The sequence below is a fragment of the Acomys russatus genome, chromosome 23 (genome assembly GCF_903995435.1).
Source record: "Acomys russatus chromosome 23, mAcoRus1.1, whole genome shotgun sequence".
Lineage (NCBI taxonomy): Eukaryota > Metazoa > Chordata > Mammalia > Rodentia > Muridae > Acomys > Acomys russatus.
The window spans coordinates 34142041-34159290 of record NC_067159.1 but is presented as its reverse complement, the minus strand read 5'-3'; positions in this window follow the sequence as shown (position 1 = coordinate 34159290).

The window sequence follows — 17250 nt, the reverse complement described above, 5'->3', positions numbered from 1 at the left end:
CAGAATTAGATCCTTTGACTGAGAGTGTTTCTAATAAATACCAAGGTGCCTAGAGCAAAAGTATGAAACATTCTTAGTGACAGTTAAAAGTTTTCCATTTTAATTGATAAACATTGTATCAGTAATTCATGAAAAACACCACTAAACCTATGTGTGCATAATAAGTACAGACTATGTAATAGTATTTAATTCACAAATTCAAACTTTTCTTAGAAAAATTCTCTTGGTTATTTTCATGTGTATGAAGTGTATCCTCGTAACCTGTTAACATGTCCTGTTTGAGGACATGCCATTTCCATAATCAGCTAATGATGACATATTTAGGGTGCACAATGAACTGCATGTTGCCATTAAAGAACTTTTCTTTAAAATTAGTTTTGTTTTGATATTAAGAGCTCAGATTTGACTTTCTCCACTTTGTAGTGTATCGGCCACACTTCCCCAAACTCATTCACATCACGTGTAGACTACAGGAGCCTCGTTCTGGTTCAGTTCCAGATCCCTCTTGTGACTCTCTAGAAGTTTCTGGAGTAGTTCTTCTGCAAAGGGAGTCTGGAGACAGTTGGAACTTCCACTTCCGGTGTGGATCTGACCAGTAAGACGCGAATGGGAGCTATCCTTCCTGCCTTCACTTGAATGAAGCAGAAAAGAGCCTCCCCCAGGTGGCAGTAGCAGCATGTTTCCCCAGAAAGAATTTTCAATCAGAATTTAGTTTGCTTCCTCAAAGTATAAACTGACATTCAACAATCTAGAGTAACATGTACTCACCATAGGCTGGACTTTTTTTTTTAAGGAATGGGAGCTAGCAGGCCTTTGCTGCTGTGCTCCTGTATAGAATGTAGCAAGCACACACAGACTCTAATTTTTCAACCTTTCACCTTTGTGGTCAGAGTTTAGGTCATTTATTGAATATAAAAAGAATGAATATAAAAGAAAATTTGCTGCTTATGAAAGGAAGTGGATGGTTCACAAGCATAGTTATAAATGTCACTGAGTCTGTAGATTTTTAGACACATTGTTTAATGCTGTATTAGATTTGCGCCAACTTCATAGATTTATAGAAAGAAAAATTACTAATATTAAACAAATTTTCTAATAATCTAATTGTCTTTCTTGCTGTTTGCTTTGAATTAGGATAGAAGGGCAATTTGAAAAATTACCTTTTCACTGATTTTGCTAAATATGTTGCAATAGGACTAAAACTGCATTATCCTTAATGGTTCCAGCATGCATATTAGACCAAAAATTAGCTATTTCAGGTTAAAAAATACTTTTAAGTATAATTTTTAATTATAATTTATTCAGAACAGACCCCGATTGTGTCTTCTCACTTGTATCTTCCCTTTTCCCTCTCCCTCCCTCCCTCTTTCACCCTATTCCCCTCCCCTAGACCTCTGACAGAGGAGGACCTCCTCCCCCACCATATGACCACAGCCTATCAGGTCTTACCCTGATAGCCTGCTTCCCCTTCCTCTCTATGCTTCCCAGGCCTCCTCACCAAAGGGGAAGTGATCAAATTTGGGGCACCAGAGTTCATGTCAGAAGCAGTCCCTGCTCTCCCCACAACCATAGAGAGTGAGCTGTCCATTGGCTGGATCTGAACAGGGGGTCTAGGTTTCCTGCATGCATTGTCCTTGGTTGGTGCATCAGTTTCTGCAGGGCCCCCTGGATCCAGATCCCTCAACCTTGATGGTCTCCTTGTGGGGCTCCTGGACCCTCTGGGTCCTTCCATCCCCCTGTTCTTCGTTCTTCCATACCAGTCACCTGGAGTCCAGAAGCAATTCCCAGCATCTGTCCCAACCCCCTCTGTGTGGAAACACTCTGAGGACTTCTATTTTGGGCTAATATCCACTTATAAGTGAGTATATACCATGCATGTCTTTCTGTGTCTGGGTTATCTCTCTCAGGATGATCATTTCTAGTCCCATCCATTTGCCTGCAAATTTCAAGATTTCCTTGTTTTTTAATTAGCTGTGTAGTATTCCATAGTGTGAATGTACCACAGTTTCTCTATCCATTATTTGACTGAGGGACATCTAGGTTGTTTCCAGATTATGGCTATTGTGAATAAGGCTATATGAAAATAGTTGAGTAAATGTCCTTGTTGTGTGATAGAGCATCTTTCAGGTATATGCCCAGAAGTGGTATAGCTGTGTCTTGAGGTAGCATTATTCCCAATTTTCTGAGAAAGTACCAAATTGATTTCCAAAGTGTTTGTACTCCCACCAGCAATGGAATAGTGTTTCCCTTTCTCCACATCCTTGCCAGCATGTGTGGTCACTTGAGGTTTTGATCTTAGCCATTCTAGTGGGTGTAAGATGGAATCTCAGAGTCGTTTTGATTTGCATTTCCCTGATGACTAAGGGCATCAAGCATTTCTTTAAGTGTTTCTCAATCATTTGATATTCCTGTTGAGAATTCTCTGAACCCTACTTTTTAATTTGTTTATTGGATTTGGTGGAATTTAATTTTTTCGGTTCTTTATATATTTTGGATATTAGCCCTTTGTTGGATGTAGGGCTGGTGAAGATCTTCCAGTCTGTAGGCTGTCATTTGCTTCTGTTGACAATGCCCTTTGCCTTAGAGAAGCTTTTCAGTTTCATGAGGTACCATTTATTAATTGCTGACCTTAGAGCCTGAGCTGATGGTGTTCTGTTCAGGAAGTCGTCTCCTGTGCCAATAAGTTCAAGGCTCTTCTCCACTTTCTCTTCTAACAGATTTAGTGTGTCTGGTTTTATGTTGAGGTCTTTAATCCACTTGGTCTTTAGTTTTGTGCAGGGTAGTAAATATGGATCTATTTGCATTTTTCTACATGTAGCCATCCAGTTAGACCAGCATCATTGTTGAAGATGCACTTTTTTCCATTGTGTGGGTTGGGATTTTTTTTTTTATCAAAAATCAAATGCCCATAGGTATGTGGGTTTATTTCTGGGTCTTCTATTCAATTCCATTGATCAACCATACTATTTCCATGCCAGTACCATGCTGTTTTAATTACTGTTGTTCTATAGTATAGCTTGAGATCAGGCATAATGATTCATCTGGAGGATCTTTTACTGCATAAGACGAAGATGAGACCAAAAAAAAAAGCAAGCAAGCTAGCTAGCCTGCTAGTGGTTAAATGAGAAATGGCAAGATAATATAAAACTGGAAGAAAAAGTGCCTTTGGGCCAGGGATAGGAATTTCCACATTAGATGGAAAGGCCTCAGGGACTGCTTTAGAGCAGAAGGCAATTTTCAGTCCTTTGTGTTTGTGGGATGCAAAGCTACCCATTTTCATAGTTTCTTTATGTGGGTGGACTTTTATTTTTACTTTAGTTTTGGTTTTTATTTCATTTTTTTAAAATGTAAAAACAACAACAACAACAACAACAACAAAAAACCACTTATTATGCAGAAACAGCCTGCATGCAGGGGTCAACCATCCATACAAAAGGCAGGAATTCTTTATTTCATTTTTTGGTAGGAATTAGAGAAAGGTTTTAGATCTGTCTGCATCTTAGCTCAGGATAAGAACCACACGTGTTGGAGATGGCAGTAGAACATCTGAGTAGAAGTAAGTCAGAAATGGCAGGTCTCTGCTTGAAGGAAGACGCTAGCTCCCAGCTTATAGGAGTCCTTGAAAGATATTAGACTTTCCACAATCCATGAAATCAGATATTTTGGGATCAAAATACTCTAGATGCTGAGTATTACATTTCAAAATTATATACACACAGAAATTGTGTATAGCAGCAGTTCTCAGCCTGTGGGTTGCGACCCTTTTGTGGGTAGAACTCCCTTTCACAAGAGTCACCCAAGACCACCAGAGAACACAGTATTCACACACAGCTCATAACAGTAGCAAAAGTATAGTTGTAAAGTAGCAACAAAATTAATTAATGGTTGAAGGTTACCACAACAAGAGACATTGTATTAAAGGGTTGAATCATTAGAAATGTTGAGAACTGGCCAGGCATGGTAGCATATGCCTTTAATCCTAGCACTCGGGAGGCAGAGGCAGGTGGATCTCTGTGAGTTCCAGGCCAGCCTGGTCTACAAAGCTAGTCCAGGACAGCCAGGACTACAAGAGAAACCATGTCTCAAAAAACCAAAAAAAAAAAAAAAAAAAAAAAAAAAGGACAGAAATGTTGAGAACCACTGGCATATTCAAACACATGCACATATACTTATATCACTGTGTATTCACGTGTATATGTACTTATGAACAAAGCTTATAAGTTGTCTATCTATTCAGCAAAATCCCACATCTTCATTAAAATTGGTTTTGTTTTAAGTAGTTCCTGCCAGGCAGCAGTTTGATTAATGAGTATGCTTATGTTTTAATGAATCTTCATTTTTTATTGGTTCAAACTTTGAATTATCTGCTCTGATTACAAATTATTTTATAATAAAGAAGGCCCATAGAGGACAGGCCAGGTCTTCTATAATGGCCTATAGCTTTAACCTGGCCACTACTGCACAAACTTAAACTTTCGGCTGACAAGAGGCTTGCGGCTGATGGTGTCTTCATTGACTTGGTCCAAGTTGGTTTCGGAATAAGGGATCATATGTCACTTTGATTGAGATACTGGTCAGAAGTTCAAATATACTAGACAAATTACCTTAATGTGAATGTTGTTGGAGCAATGAAGAAAGTTCAGGTTTGAAGAGGACCGTGGTAACAAAGCCTTCAGTCCAAACCTGGCTAGTTTTTTATTTATTTATTTTTTAATTTTTAAAATATTTTATTAATTTATTCATATTACATCTAAATTGTTATCTCATCCCTTGTATCCTCCCATTCTTCCCTCCCTCCTGCTTTCCCCTTACTCCCCTTCCCTATGTCTGTGACTGGCTAGGTTTATATGCTGTAGTTTCTGGCATCTACATCCCATGCTGGCACACTTGGGATGTTTCGTACTTAGTTCTGTTGTTACTTGCTTGCTTATTTTTATTCTGGATAGCTGTATCTTTTTCAAACTCTAAACATAGTGTGTATTTTCAAAGCATTAAAATACAGAAAGAAAAATTATTGAAATATAGGGAAATAGAACTTTGAATATTAATTTCTGGGGGACCATGAGATATTGGCTCATTTCGGGACGTAACTTGTTTCTACCTGTGCCCTCTTTTTATTCCTCTTCTTTAAGAATCACATTTGCAGTCCAAAGCATCAGTGAAGGAAGCATCCTCGGTATGTGTGGGGGCAAATTCAGTTATTTATTAGCCATCATTTAAGTTGCCCTTAATATACTACTGCATTCAGTTTTCTAATATTCATAATTTTAGAACCTTATTAACAATGAGATTTACTTATAGCATTCTGTTTTTAAATGTTTATTATTTATGTTTATGGTGTATATGTGTTTGTGTGCATGCATGTGCCCATATCTATAAGAAGGCCAAAGGGTGATATTGCTCTCCACCTTTTCTTTGAAACAAAATCTCTGTTGTGGACCCTGGGGCTCCCCGTTTCAGCTAGAATGGCTGCCTAGCAATGACTGGAGATCTCCACTATCTCTGTACCCCTACAACTGGGTTTGCAGGCTCAGAACAACACACCTTGCTTTTATGTGTGTGTTGGGAACCTCATGAGGCCCTCATGCTCACAGAGCAAACACTGTTCCCACTAAACCATCTCCCCAGTCCCTGCAAGATTCTATTTATCTTATAGTTTTCATGTTTTCTGCTCAGAAATAGGCTATCCCATTGCAGGATATTTGATTACACTGTGAACCCCTAGATGGTGTTGTTAACTGGAAAAACCTGTTTCTAGTTGTAGTGTGGCTCAGACCTAGCACATTCCGTTAATCCAAGAGCTTTCTGCTTATAAGCAGGATTAAATAAAATCAACCTTAGGACAAGAGACAGAGCAATCGACCAGTTGACAGGGAGTGAAAATAGAAAAAAGCATAGAAAAGTAAGAGGAAGTCAGGAAGACAGATAGAGAGACACATAGAAAGTAGAAGGGAGGGACATTTATTTTGAGGTGCTTTTGAGATGGTGTCGGGAAGAAGGCTTCCTTTCCCATTTCCTTTGGAACATTGGCTGAGGAGGAACTTCAGCTGGGTTCTTTCTCTGCCTTTCTGAGTTAGCAGGCTTTCTTCACTCTAGGATCTAGCTCCCGAGTCTCTATTGGTAAAATTGAGTGTTTGAGAATTTATTAAAAACAACACTACCCTCTTAAAACAAATTAGGAACAAATTTTCTCCTGTGTGGAGCTTTCAATAATTTATATCATGTATCCTCAAGAGACTTGTAATACTCCCAAGAAGATAGCTGAACTGAACAATGTTCTAGAGTGATTTTAAATTCTACTATAGAATTTGACCCTTCATGTGTACATTTTGGTGAAATGTGGTATACACTTATTTTACCCACATTTTAATATTTTAATGTCTAGTTACCTTCATTTCTAGAAATAGTTCTCAATTTTTGTTCAGAAGTGGCTAATGTATTGGAATTATGTGAATGTGCTGAGATTATATTTACTTAACAAAAAATTTGTTTTGTGTAAACACAATTAACTTTTGTACCTTTAAAGTTTGAAATGGATCTTTATGAAAAATCGGAAATTAAATTTACAACTTTTCTTGTGTATGTGTGAAAGTGTGTGTTGTAAAATTTAAGGAAGTACAGGGTTTTGTAAAGAGTTAGAAGTTGTCCAAAGATATTATAAGTTTGACAATAATGTGCTTGGCTTATGTTTGGTACCCATCTTATTTATATCAGTTTTTTTTAATCATATAGGCCCCAACACAAAAACAATCACAGAAACAATAGTAACAACAACAACAACAATGATGGGTAAATTACCATGAGGCAGACATGTGCTAAGTGCTTGATAAGCATTTTGTGTGAGTGTGTGAACTTTGAATGAGTTGTTGGCACAATTGTCATTCTGCATGAAGAATCTGAGTTAAGAAAAATCTCCTTCCCAAGTCACAGCTTAGCAGTAGAGAGGGACTCGGGTCACACCACAAAACTATTAGAAACGACAATTGTTAAAATCTCCTCCCTCCTCCGGATTTGGTACTGTACCTCTGTAATCATGACCTACACAGCTCATCACATCCTGCTTGTCAGCCAAGACTCCACAGAAATTTGTGAGTGTGATTTACAACTAAGAGGCAGAGCAGGCCAGAGAGTGGGTGGTAAGTTTTAAGAATGGTTTTCAGGTGCTTGCTGCATGAGCTAAGCACAGAGACAAATGCTAAGGCTGATGCATTGTGTGGTCTGTGAGAGATGAGGTCAGCATGCAACAACGAAGTGGTAAATTTTGAGAAGAGACATATGATATTTACATAATTCCTAAAAGGTGAAACGAAATAGGTCTGGATAAGAGCCACTATCTGTGCCAAGGGTGATTATATGAAATTGAAGTCATTGCTTTACAATAATACTATAAAATTGCTGGGCTAAAAAACAAACCATGGGCCCACCGTATTTGGGGAAACTCATCTGAAACACATTGTTGTTTCAGATGCAATGGAAGAGTTGAATTTCACCTTCTAGCCAACCGGGGAGGGTAATCAGGATATTAGAAAATGGAATAAAGATCGTGTCTGTATAGCTTGATAGGAAGCTTAACTTGGCCGAAAGAACAGAGAGGAACAGATTACATACATCAGGGTGAAACAGCTTCATGGCCCACGGTGGTCCTCTGTATGATGCTAATTTTATCTTCAGTCCTTGGTTATGCTACTTCTTCCTAGGGGCTAAGTAAGATATTCTCTGGAGCCACCTCTAAATTTCATGGTGTACATAACTGTATATTACAATCGCAAAATAAAGGATGACGTTTAGAGTTGTTATGTTAAATAAATACGTAATGGCCTTACATTCTGGTACCATAATTAGATATCATGACCAGTATTCACAGCACACAGTGTGAAAGAATACATCTTTTTCTTTTGTTTATATGCCCCAAGAACAATGAAATAAATCTCACTGCTATTTCACAGGGAATGTAATTCTCGAAAAAAATTTTATTTGAAAAGTAAAACAAGATACAATTGTTCACTATAGCTTATGTAAGAACAAGAGAATCAAACAAGATCTGAAGTTTCTTTGCTCCCAGCATATAGATGCACCATTAATGAATAAATATAAAGCATAATATTGAGTGGCTGCTGTGTTTCAGTTGTGCCATTTACTTTCTGGAAATCAAAATGTGAGGAAACTTAAATTAAACATAGTTTATTTGTAAATTTTTATATCCCATCTTGCATGTGTTTCATAAGGCAAAAAGTCTTATCAAAATGAAAATAAAACACAGTCAGCTTCAAGATCATTTCTATCACTCAGTGGATGAAGATAGTTGCTGGAAGGAATAATGACTTCAATTTAATCCCTGTGACTTAACATTGTGAAAGTTGAGAAGTGACTCCTTTGACCTCCACATAGGTCTCCTACCTTCAACAAAATTTTAAAAAAGTAGAAATAAAAAAGGGCCCCATTGCCATGTTTCTTTCCTTTCTTGCTATCTAGAAGCAGACTCAGTCACTCGAATAGATAATTACGTGGATACTTCTATGTGGAGGCATAATTGGAACATCAAGTAGAAAATTGGTTAAAGAAATCAAGAGCACTTCCAAGCCTGTCTTACTTCTATAGATAACAAGAAACAACTCATGCCAAATGGCTGCTGTAGGTCATGGCAGTGACCTACAAATGTGTCCTACGAAGTCTCTCTCAAAGAAGTGAAGGTGGGATTTGGCTTTACTTCAACCAAGGCTCATGGTGAAGTCTGGTCCCAACTTTGTAGCAGCATGAGGAATTCTGGTCACAGGTTGGTGAGAGACCTCCGTGGTCTTGTGTGAGTTCTCATGCTTGTGACAATAGGGTTGGTTGTGGTGAAATAGGAAAGCCATGTTGGCCCTCCTGCTTCTCTTCTGCACGTGCCAGGTTGTGTCCCACCTTTTTCCTACTCAAAAGAAGGAAGCTAAAGCTGTGCCATTATCCTGATTGTGGACCAAAAAAGTCATTACCTAAAACAGAGCTTTCATCTTACATTGGCCAGACTCAGATATTCTGTCATAGGAAAAGAGGAGGAAGGGGAGGAGGAGGAGGAGAAGGAGGAAGAAGAAAAACAGTGCCTGTTTAACACACAGCTGTTAAATTAATCTTTATGACACTTTTAAAACCAATTTTTCTAGTCCAAAGTCCATTCCAACATATTTACTCATGTGTCTTTACAGACAAGACCATCATATAAACAGTAGTGGAAAGGAATAGAGAGGGAAAAGAAACTGGCTAGATTTCATATATTGAGTTTAGGCTTAAATCTTCTACAATAACTTTCTTGAAGTAAATATAGTTGTAAAGGTTATCTAAATTTATTTGAAATTTACAGACATTGCCTTAAATTTTATCTGCAATACTGACTGCCTATATAGAATGGATAAGCTTTATTTTCTTTCTGTAAAATGGATTCAGTAAACCTTCATTACAGCAATAGAATAACACATAAACAAAACCTCAACTACCAAGTGTCAAACCAATTGCATTTTGCCTAAAAAAAAAAAAAAGCATATGTATGAATTCACTTGAGATAATGGTATTTTGTTCCTATCACTCCATCCCCATTTGCTACTTGGTGACCAGTATACTTACAATGAAACCTGGGCAGGTGCAGAAGTTGTCACAGGCTTTGGGTTCCTGTAGGGCATAGGTCTGACTCCTTAGATATAAATCTCATCACTCTCAGTCAATTCCTGTGTTTCCCAAGCCTCAGTGAACTGACCAAAGCCAACTTCCTTTTCTTGCCCATTGGCTGTAAAGACTTAAAAATATTTAATGGAATAAAAAGACATATAAATATGTGATTAAAATTGAAAGTACAAGAAAAAACTATAATTTTGTTCTGGGGTTCCCAGATAATACAATGGAAGAAAGAATATAACAACAACAACAACAACAACAACAACAAAACAAGTAAATCTTAGGGCATCTTGGCATAAACCTTTAGTCCTAACACTGGGATTCAGATGGCAGACCTGGGTGAATTCCTGGCCAGTCAACATAGTGAGTTCTAGGCAAGGTAGGAATACACAGTGAGACCCTATCTCAGAAAACAAAACAACACAAACAGGTTGTACCTGTACCAGAAAAATTGGCTAGATATTCATGTACACATAGATGTGAATGAACTTCGAATGTGAAAAACTTTGTAGCTTGTACCTAATAAAATAATTAAATGTAGAATGTGGGAAGAATTATTTTAAGTCATTGACAAAATTTTGATTAGAGCAAAGGATGTGAATAGATACTTGACAGAGATGAGAAGTACATGACTGATGAAGACATGAAGAGATGCTCAACATCATTATTATTGCAAATCAAATCCAAAATAACCCAATCTCTCCAAGATGGCAATTAAAACAAACAGGTAACGGCAATTACTATTAGTGATGCAGAGAGATTAAAACCTTCACTGATTGCTCATGGTACTGAAGCCAGTTCAATGAGTAATTTTATGTTTTCACAAACTGCTAACTCCGAGGTGACAATATAACCCAGGAATCTACTCTAGACATGCATTCAGTTGAAAACCCATGCCCATGAAAACCATTGCACATGAATATTTATAGTAACATTACGTACTGTAGCCCCAAAGTGGAAACAACATAAGTGTCCATCAATTAGGCTAATTAATTGATTGATAAAGTGAGATGCACTTTGGGATTTGGGATATGGGATATTTGTCAAAGGCCAAAAATAGAACTCCAATATAATACTACAACACAAATGACTCTTGGAAACACCATCCTGAGGCAGCCAGGAAACGTCACGTATTTGACTACTTCTATTATATGAAAGATGCAGAAAAGGTAATCCACAAAGAGAAAGGTTAGAAATTTCCTGGAGTTGGAGGTGACAAGGGCCTACTCAATGAGTATAAGATTTGTTTTAGAATGATGAAAATATCAAGTCAGTTAGGGGTGGTGTTTGCATGACAGTATGAATATACTAAAGTCCATGGCAATATACACTTAAAATGTGTGAGTTTTAAATTCTGGATGAGCTCATATATCAATAAATCTGTTATTAATAAAGGGATAAGCTTTAAAAAAATCATTTTTTTCCATTTACTTCAATGCTCAACTGTAGTTATATCCTCAATCAAACTTTCTCATCTGTCTCCCAGCTTTTTGTCAATATTTTAATGATAATTTGTATGTGCAGCCATTACGCTTGGTAAGACTTTTGTAATTTCTTTTGGCAATAACATATGGCAGTTATTTACACATTAGCGTTTTCTGTCTGGCTTTAACATATTCAAAAGCAGGGTTAGGAGCCGGGGGGGATGGATGACACCAAGAAAACTAACTGTCTTCCAGACACAACAGTGCTGACACACATATGACCTCATAGCACTGCAGTAGCATGCACAGGGTCCGCACAGGTGCAAGTCAGACAGGGCCCCAGCCCTGAGATGCGGATATGGCCATGAGCCCTCATCCCCAACCAAGGCTATCTCCAATTGATGTCTGCTTGCATAGGAAAAATTAGTTTTCTCCAATGCAGCCTCCGTGGGACTATTAGCCACACTTAAGGGAAGGCCCCATGCCCAGCAGTAGATGGACAACACAAATTAAATTGATGGTATTTTTGTAGACTTTTCATCTTATTTTCTTGGCATTTTCTGTTTAAATCTTTCTAGTCTTTTGCTTATATTATGGCTTTTGATTTTGTGTTTTCATGGGTTTTGTTTTGTGTGTTTGTATATCTATGTGCCTGTGTGTATTTATGTTTCTTGTGCTTTCTCTTTTGTTATTTTTTTAATTTAAGTTCTGGCTTGTTTGCTTTTTCTGTTTGCCTGCTTGATTGTTTTCCAAAGAAAGGGAGAGAATGAAAAGACATGGAGTTAAGTGATGGGGGCTGGGGAAGGTCTGGGAGGAACTGTGGGAGAAGAAACTGTGACCAGAAAATGTTGCGTGCAAAAAATTTAATAAAACATACAAAACAAACCCAGGGTTGGTGTGATGTAGTTCTTTTAACTGCTTTAACTGCACAACCATTTATTTTGGTAACTGTGTTCTGTACATGTCAAGGGAGTTAAACATACTATCCCAGCACATGCATATAGCATTGGTTTGAGTTCATGATACCTTGAAGTACTCTGATAAATGCTTTCTACATCAATAAAAATATTATAATTATTTCCTATGATTCCTTTTCCTTTTCATCAAACTATTAGCTCATACTTTTCCATTTGTATGCTGCATTTAATAAGTTTTAATGCTCCTTTCACTATGTATAATGAACATTTATTGATATGGCCTTCAGGAATATGATAAGACATAGTGTGCATATGAGAAAGGGTAATAATTTTAAAGGAGCATTAACTACTGAAGGGAGACTTGTGTCTGAGAGATATTTGGCCCCATTCAATCTTTTGGGGTTTGGACAACTTACACATCACTGAGCCTTAATTTTTTAATCTATAAAATGGAAATTTAAAATATACCACTTATAAATTACAATACGGCAGTTGAATTTGTTTAGTTTGACACATGGCTTTTTACATTTCATAATTGCTATACAACATTCTATTGTATATATTATAGAGCCACACATCACTGTTTGATAATATTTTCTGAAAATATATGAGCAGAGATACAAGATACACACACATTAATCATACTGATCATTTTATAGTTCATTTATAAGCTATGAAATATATCATTGTAATTTTATGTGGTATACAACGTTTTGATATCTTTTCTTATAAGTTGTGTTATCAATATTATTAACAATATTATTTTCTTTTTGTTTTGTAGTTACTTGGGAAAACTGAAGAGTCAAGCACTATAATTACATCACCTGTGTAAGACAAAGGACAAATCGATGAGTGAAGAGAGGGCAGAGCTACCTGAGCAAGCTCTACATTTTCAACCCTGTGGAAAATCAGTGCCCCTAGAACCAGCTGATTCTAATTCAGAACTTGTGGGGTAAAAGCTGGCGTGGAGATGCTGGGAAAGAGGCTGGTGTGTTTATTAAGCATCTATTACGTAGCATGCACTAAGCTACTTCATATTTAATCTTCACCGTAACCTGTTGCAGCAGATATTATTATCCCACCTATAAAATTATAGCAGTCTCACACATTCCAGTTTACTTAGCTAGTAATTTTGTATTTGAACTCCCACTTTACCTTAACCTTACTTTTTTCTGCTCGATTATGTTGGAACAGCAGTGAATGCCACACATCCATGAGGTGAACGAGGAGAGTTAACTCTATAGAAGTGTAGGCAGATACCAGAGGAACCTGGACACAATGCTATGCTGTCACGGAGTTAGCCAGATCAGGAAGCCAAGTCACTGGAGGGGTTAGTAAAGGGGGAAGTTATTTGCCTGAGGAGTGGTCATTACAACTGACAGTGGTTTTCAGCAGAAGGGCAAAGATAATTCTAACTCAAAAGCCTCATCTGTCATTTAGAAACAAGGAGATCCTAGAGGAGGAGACAGCAGCCAGACAATCTCAAGCTGCATGAGCAACCTTAGTCAAGAGCTGCAGACCTTTCTAGTTCACCACCTCAGCTGCAAGTCAAATAAATGCCTATTAGATGGCCCCGAGGATGTGTGGGTTTTGTTACACGCCATTATTACAGCAATAGATAACTAATATACCTCTTTTCTTCCCAAAGATCCACCTGACACATCAAAAAGTTGTAACTCCTTATTAAAACAGAAAATCTATGGGATAAGCTATTTCCTTACATTGGACATCAGTATACTTTTGTGTCATAATTTTAACTGTGCATCAAATTTCTATATATGAATATTCAGCAAAAGGCTTTAGATGTGGAACTGCAGTGTACTCTAGGGAAAAGAAGGTTTAGAGATAAGATTTAGAAGCTGTCTTCATAAAAGCAAAGCCAAAAACTAATTATAACAACATTTATTGAGTACATATTTCATGTCTGGCACAATATGGAAAGTTGGAATAGAAGGGTAAACAACACAGACATGATCTTTCTCCTCATGCAAGATCTACAAAATATTGCTACAAAACAACAATGAAGAACTCCAAATTGTAATTGGTGGCACAGAAAAAATGAGCAAATGGCAGAGTCACAGAGTCAATGGATGATGCATATATATTCTGGATTTGCTGGTCAGAGAAAGTCTTTTAAAATAAGAAACACGAGTAAAAAGCAAGTCATCTTACAATAGAGATATACCTACCCCATACAAAGGTCCCAGGAGAGAGAGGCAAAAGGTTGAATTTGAAGGAGCCGTGCAAAGTAATTCTCTATGTATTTTCTCATGTTTGTACTATTGGGTGAACAAAGAAGTTTGGATTTAGATTTTCAGCCCAACTTTGGGTTTTAATCAAGAGTACGACAAGACATATGACAGTTACATATGAGGGCTGTGTTAGGTAGGGATGTTAGACCTCTAAAGCTGATGTCCACAGAGTTCCATGGACCCTCCTGTTTTCACCCACTATTGTCAGTAGCACTGGATGAGCAGATCCCATGCCTTTCTGATGGAAGAGGTTGGGTAGGCAGTGAGTTCAGGTTGTTCAGCCTTTCATATGAAGCAGTTAGGTTAGGCCACCAACATTTAGTGGCATATTGGTACTCATTGAAAGTGGACCAGCACTGTCTTTTATTGGGATCCTTGGTCCTCAGCAGTTCAATGATAATAGAAAAATTGTCATTCTGTGACCCGAGATTCACACACAAACCAAAGCTCTGAAATGTAGCAAGTTACCCAGAGTTTCACAAAGAGTAGTCAAAAACCAGAGTCTCAACCTCACATACTTTCATGACCCTTTTCTCTTCAGATCATGAGGACTCTTCCATTTTCCAATGGCTTCCATCCCCTTTCAAATGCACCATACTTCTTGCTCCTGAGAAACAGAGTCATTCTGTCTATTCCAGGACACACCCTCATGTCTTTCTGGAAGACTGTTCTGTATGCCCTGATTTGAAGAACTCATTAAGAAGAAAAGAAATTCTAAGAACTGATTATAGTCAGCCTTCTCATAATTTGTAAGGTCTTAGTTTTTAATCCCATTGTAGAAGAAAACAGGACTCCCTGTTTCAAATTTGGATAATTGAATAGTGACTTATGTGCAAATTGACAGTGGTTGTCGGAAAAATTTCCATCGGATCGATGATTAAAGCAGTGAGAGTTGATTTTCTTTTAATTTAATCTCTCCTTTATATGCTTTGTCAATCACAGCAGCTTTTTTTGATTTCCTCAGATAGGTGGGAAGGCTTTTGTCAAACTCCTTCCATTGTTTGGTAAGTAAAGAAAATTTTTGTTGTGGCAATAGTTTGGAGAAGATTAAAAAAAAAACTTTATAAAACGTGTCATGATTGAAGTTCAGACATGTTTATCATTCCTGCCATTTTGATGATATTTTTGCTTAGTAGGTTTGTTGCTGTCTTTAATATGTGGTTTCTTTATGTGGCGCATGCTGCCAATCTTGGACTTGTGATCCTCCTGTCTCAGCCCCCCAAGTGCTGGGATGACATAGAAGTCCCACCATGCCCAGCACAGTAGATTTAAGGAAGACAGTACAATAAGGAAGTGCTGCTATTCCATCCATTGCCTTGCTTGGATTTTAAGTCTTGAATCAGTTAGTTCATTTTCTTCAATTCCATCCTGTAACACATGCCAGACGTCTTAGATTCTAGTCTTGGAGTTGTTGTTCACAGGCTGTGTAAGCTGAAGCAAATCACCTGCCATTTCTGGGTTTTGGCTTTCCCCACTAGAGAGCTTAAGAGCCAAAGACTAGATATTTCTAAGGTTATTTCAAGTTCAGAATTTAAGATGCAATATTATAGAAAAGGCTCACACGTTACCAGAGTTTGGCAGGTGTTCGCGGTACAAAAAAAAAAAAAAAAAAAAAAAAAATATGCAGTGTCTACCGAGCATGTGCAGAGGATAGCTACACGAGGGAAAACTGGACCAGGATGTGTGATCCTGTGTCTGAGCTGATACCAGGATCTAAGAATTTGACAAGGAAAGGAAACCACTTGTCTCTATATTTAGAATTGATGGAGGGGGAAAGAGCATCTAACCATTTCTTGGGTTTTTCTCCCTCTCTTCCTCATCCTTTCAGCCTCCTATTTCCTGCCCACAGCCGATCAGCATCACATTGACGTAGTAGAAGAAATGTCAGCTGCTGGGAGTTAGTGGCAAGGCTGGGGTTCTGCAGATGACCTCACCTTGTTTTGAATTTCTGTTTTCCATCTGCTTTTGGCAAACATTGCTGCATTTTTAATAAGTCAATCCACTTTTAATATAATTGATGAGCATTCCATTCTCTTTCCAGTTCAATACGGAGAGATTGTTTTTTATTGAGGAACAAGGATGGCTGGCTTCCTTCCCCAAAAAGGTCCCAATGGTCCCCGCTGCCATTCATAACAGCAATGCTGTAATTTACTTTCTCCTTTATCCCTATAGGAGCTTTTCTTGTGGGCTGTTTCTATTGCATCTCTCTCTCTCTCTCTCTCTCTCTCTCTCTCTCTCTCTCTCTCGTTCTTTCCTATAGGGGTAAAGATGGGGACTGTGGATAGTTCACCAGTTGTCTAGTGCTTACACAGGCCAAGGCCATCAACTCTCCCATCCTGATATTCTTCCTGCCTCCTGGCTGCTCCGCTCCTTTCTTTAGTGAGGAGAGTGAAATGTTTAGTTTTGGCTAATCTTTAGCTATACCTTTATTTACTGACATTTAATTCCCCACCATGCTCTCTCCTCTAGCTTTAAAATGGAGCTCTTCAAGAGAGAGGGCACACAGTTACACACTGGCCCTCATCTGCTACCCATGTAGCAACGTGAGAAGTGCATCAGTGCTTAACAAGAAGAATTCTGGACTCTGAAGACAGTAGAAGAGAAGGTGTCTGGGATCAGCCATTGTAACCAGCAGAGATCCTCTCTCCCCTGTGGTCCCTGTTTGAGTCTGTTTGAATCCTGCTGGTCCACTTTTCCTGTCTGTGTTTTTTTATAAAGCCTGCCTACAGGGCTTATACCCATCCTCTGAGCTCCACTACCACGGGACTTAAAGTTTTTAAAACCCTGACTATGTCTGACATCTAGTGTCTCTCCCTCATCCCTGGTAACTGACCTGAAAGTGCAGTTTTATTTTCTAAAGGAACTTACATCTTCCCCAGCCTGGACATCTTCCTTGCCCTCTCCTGTCTGCTACGGTAAAACTTATCCTTTGGGTAACTTCTGCTGAAATAGTTTTGTTGAACTTTTCAATTTATTCCAAACCAGATTAAATGGCTCTTCCAAGTGCTTCCA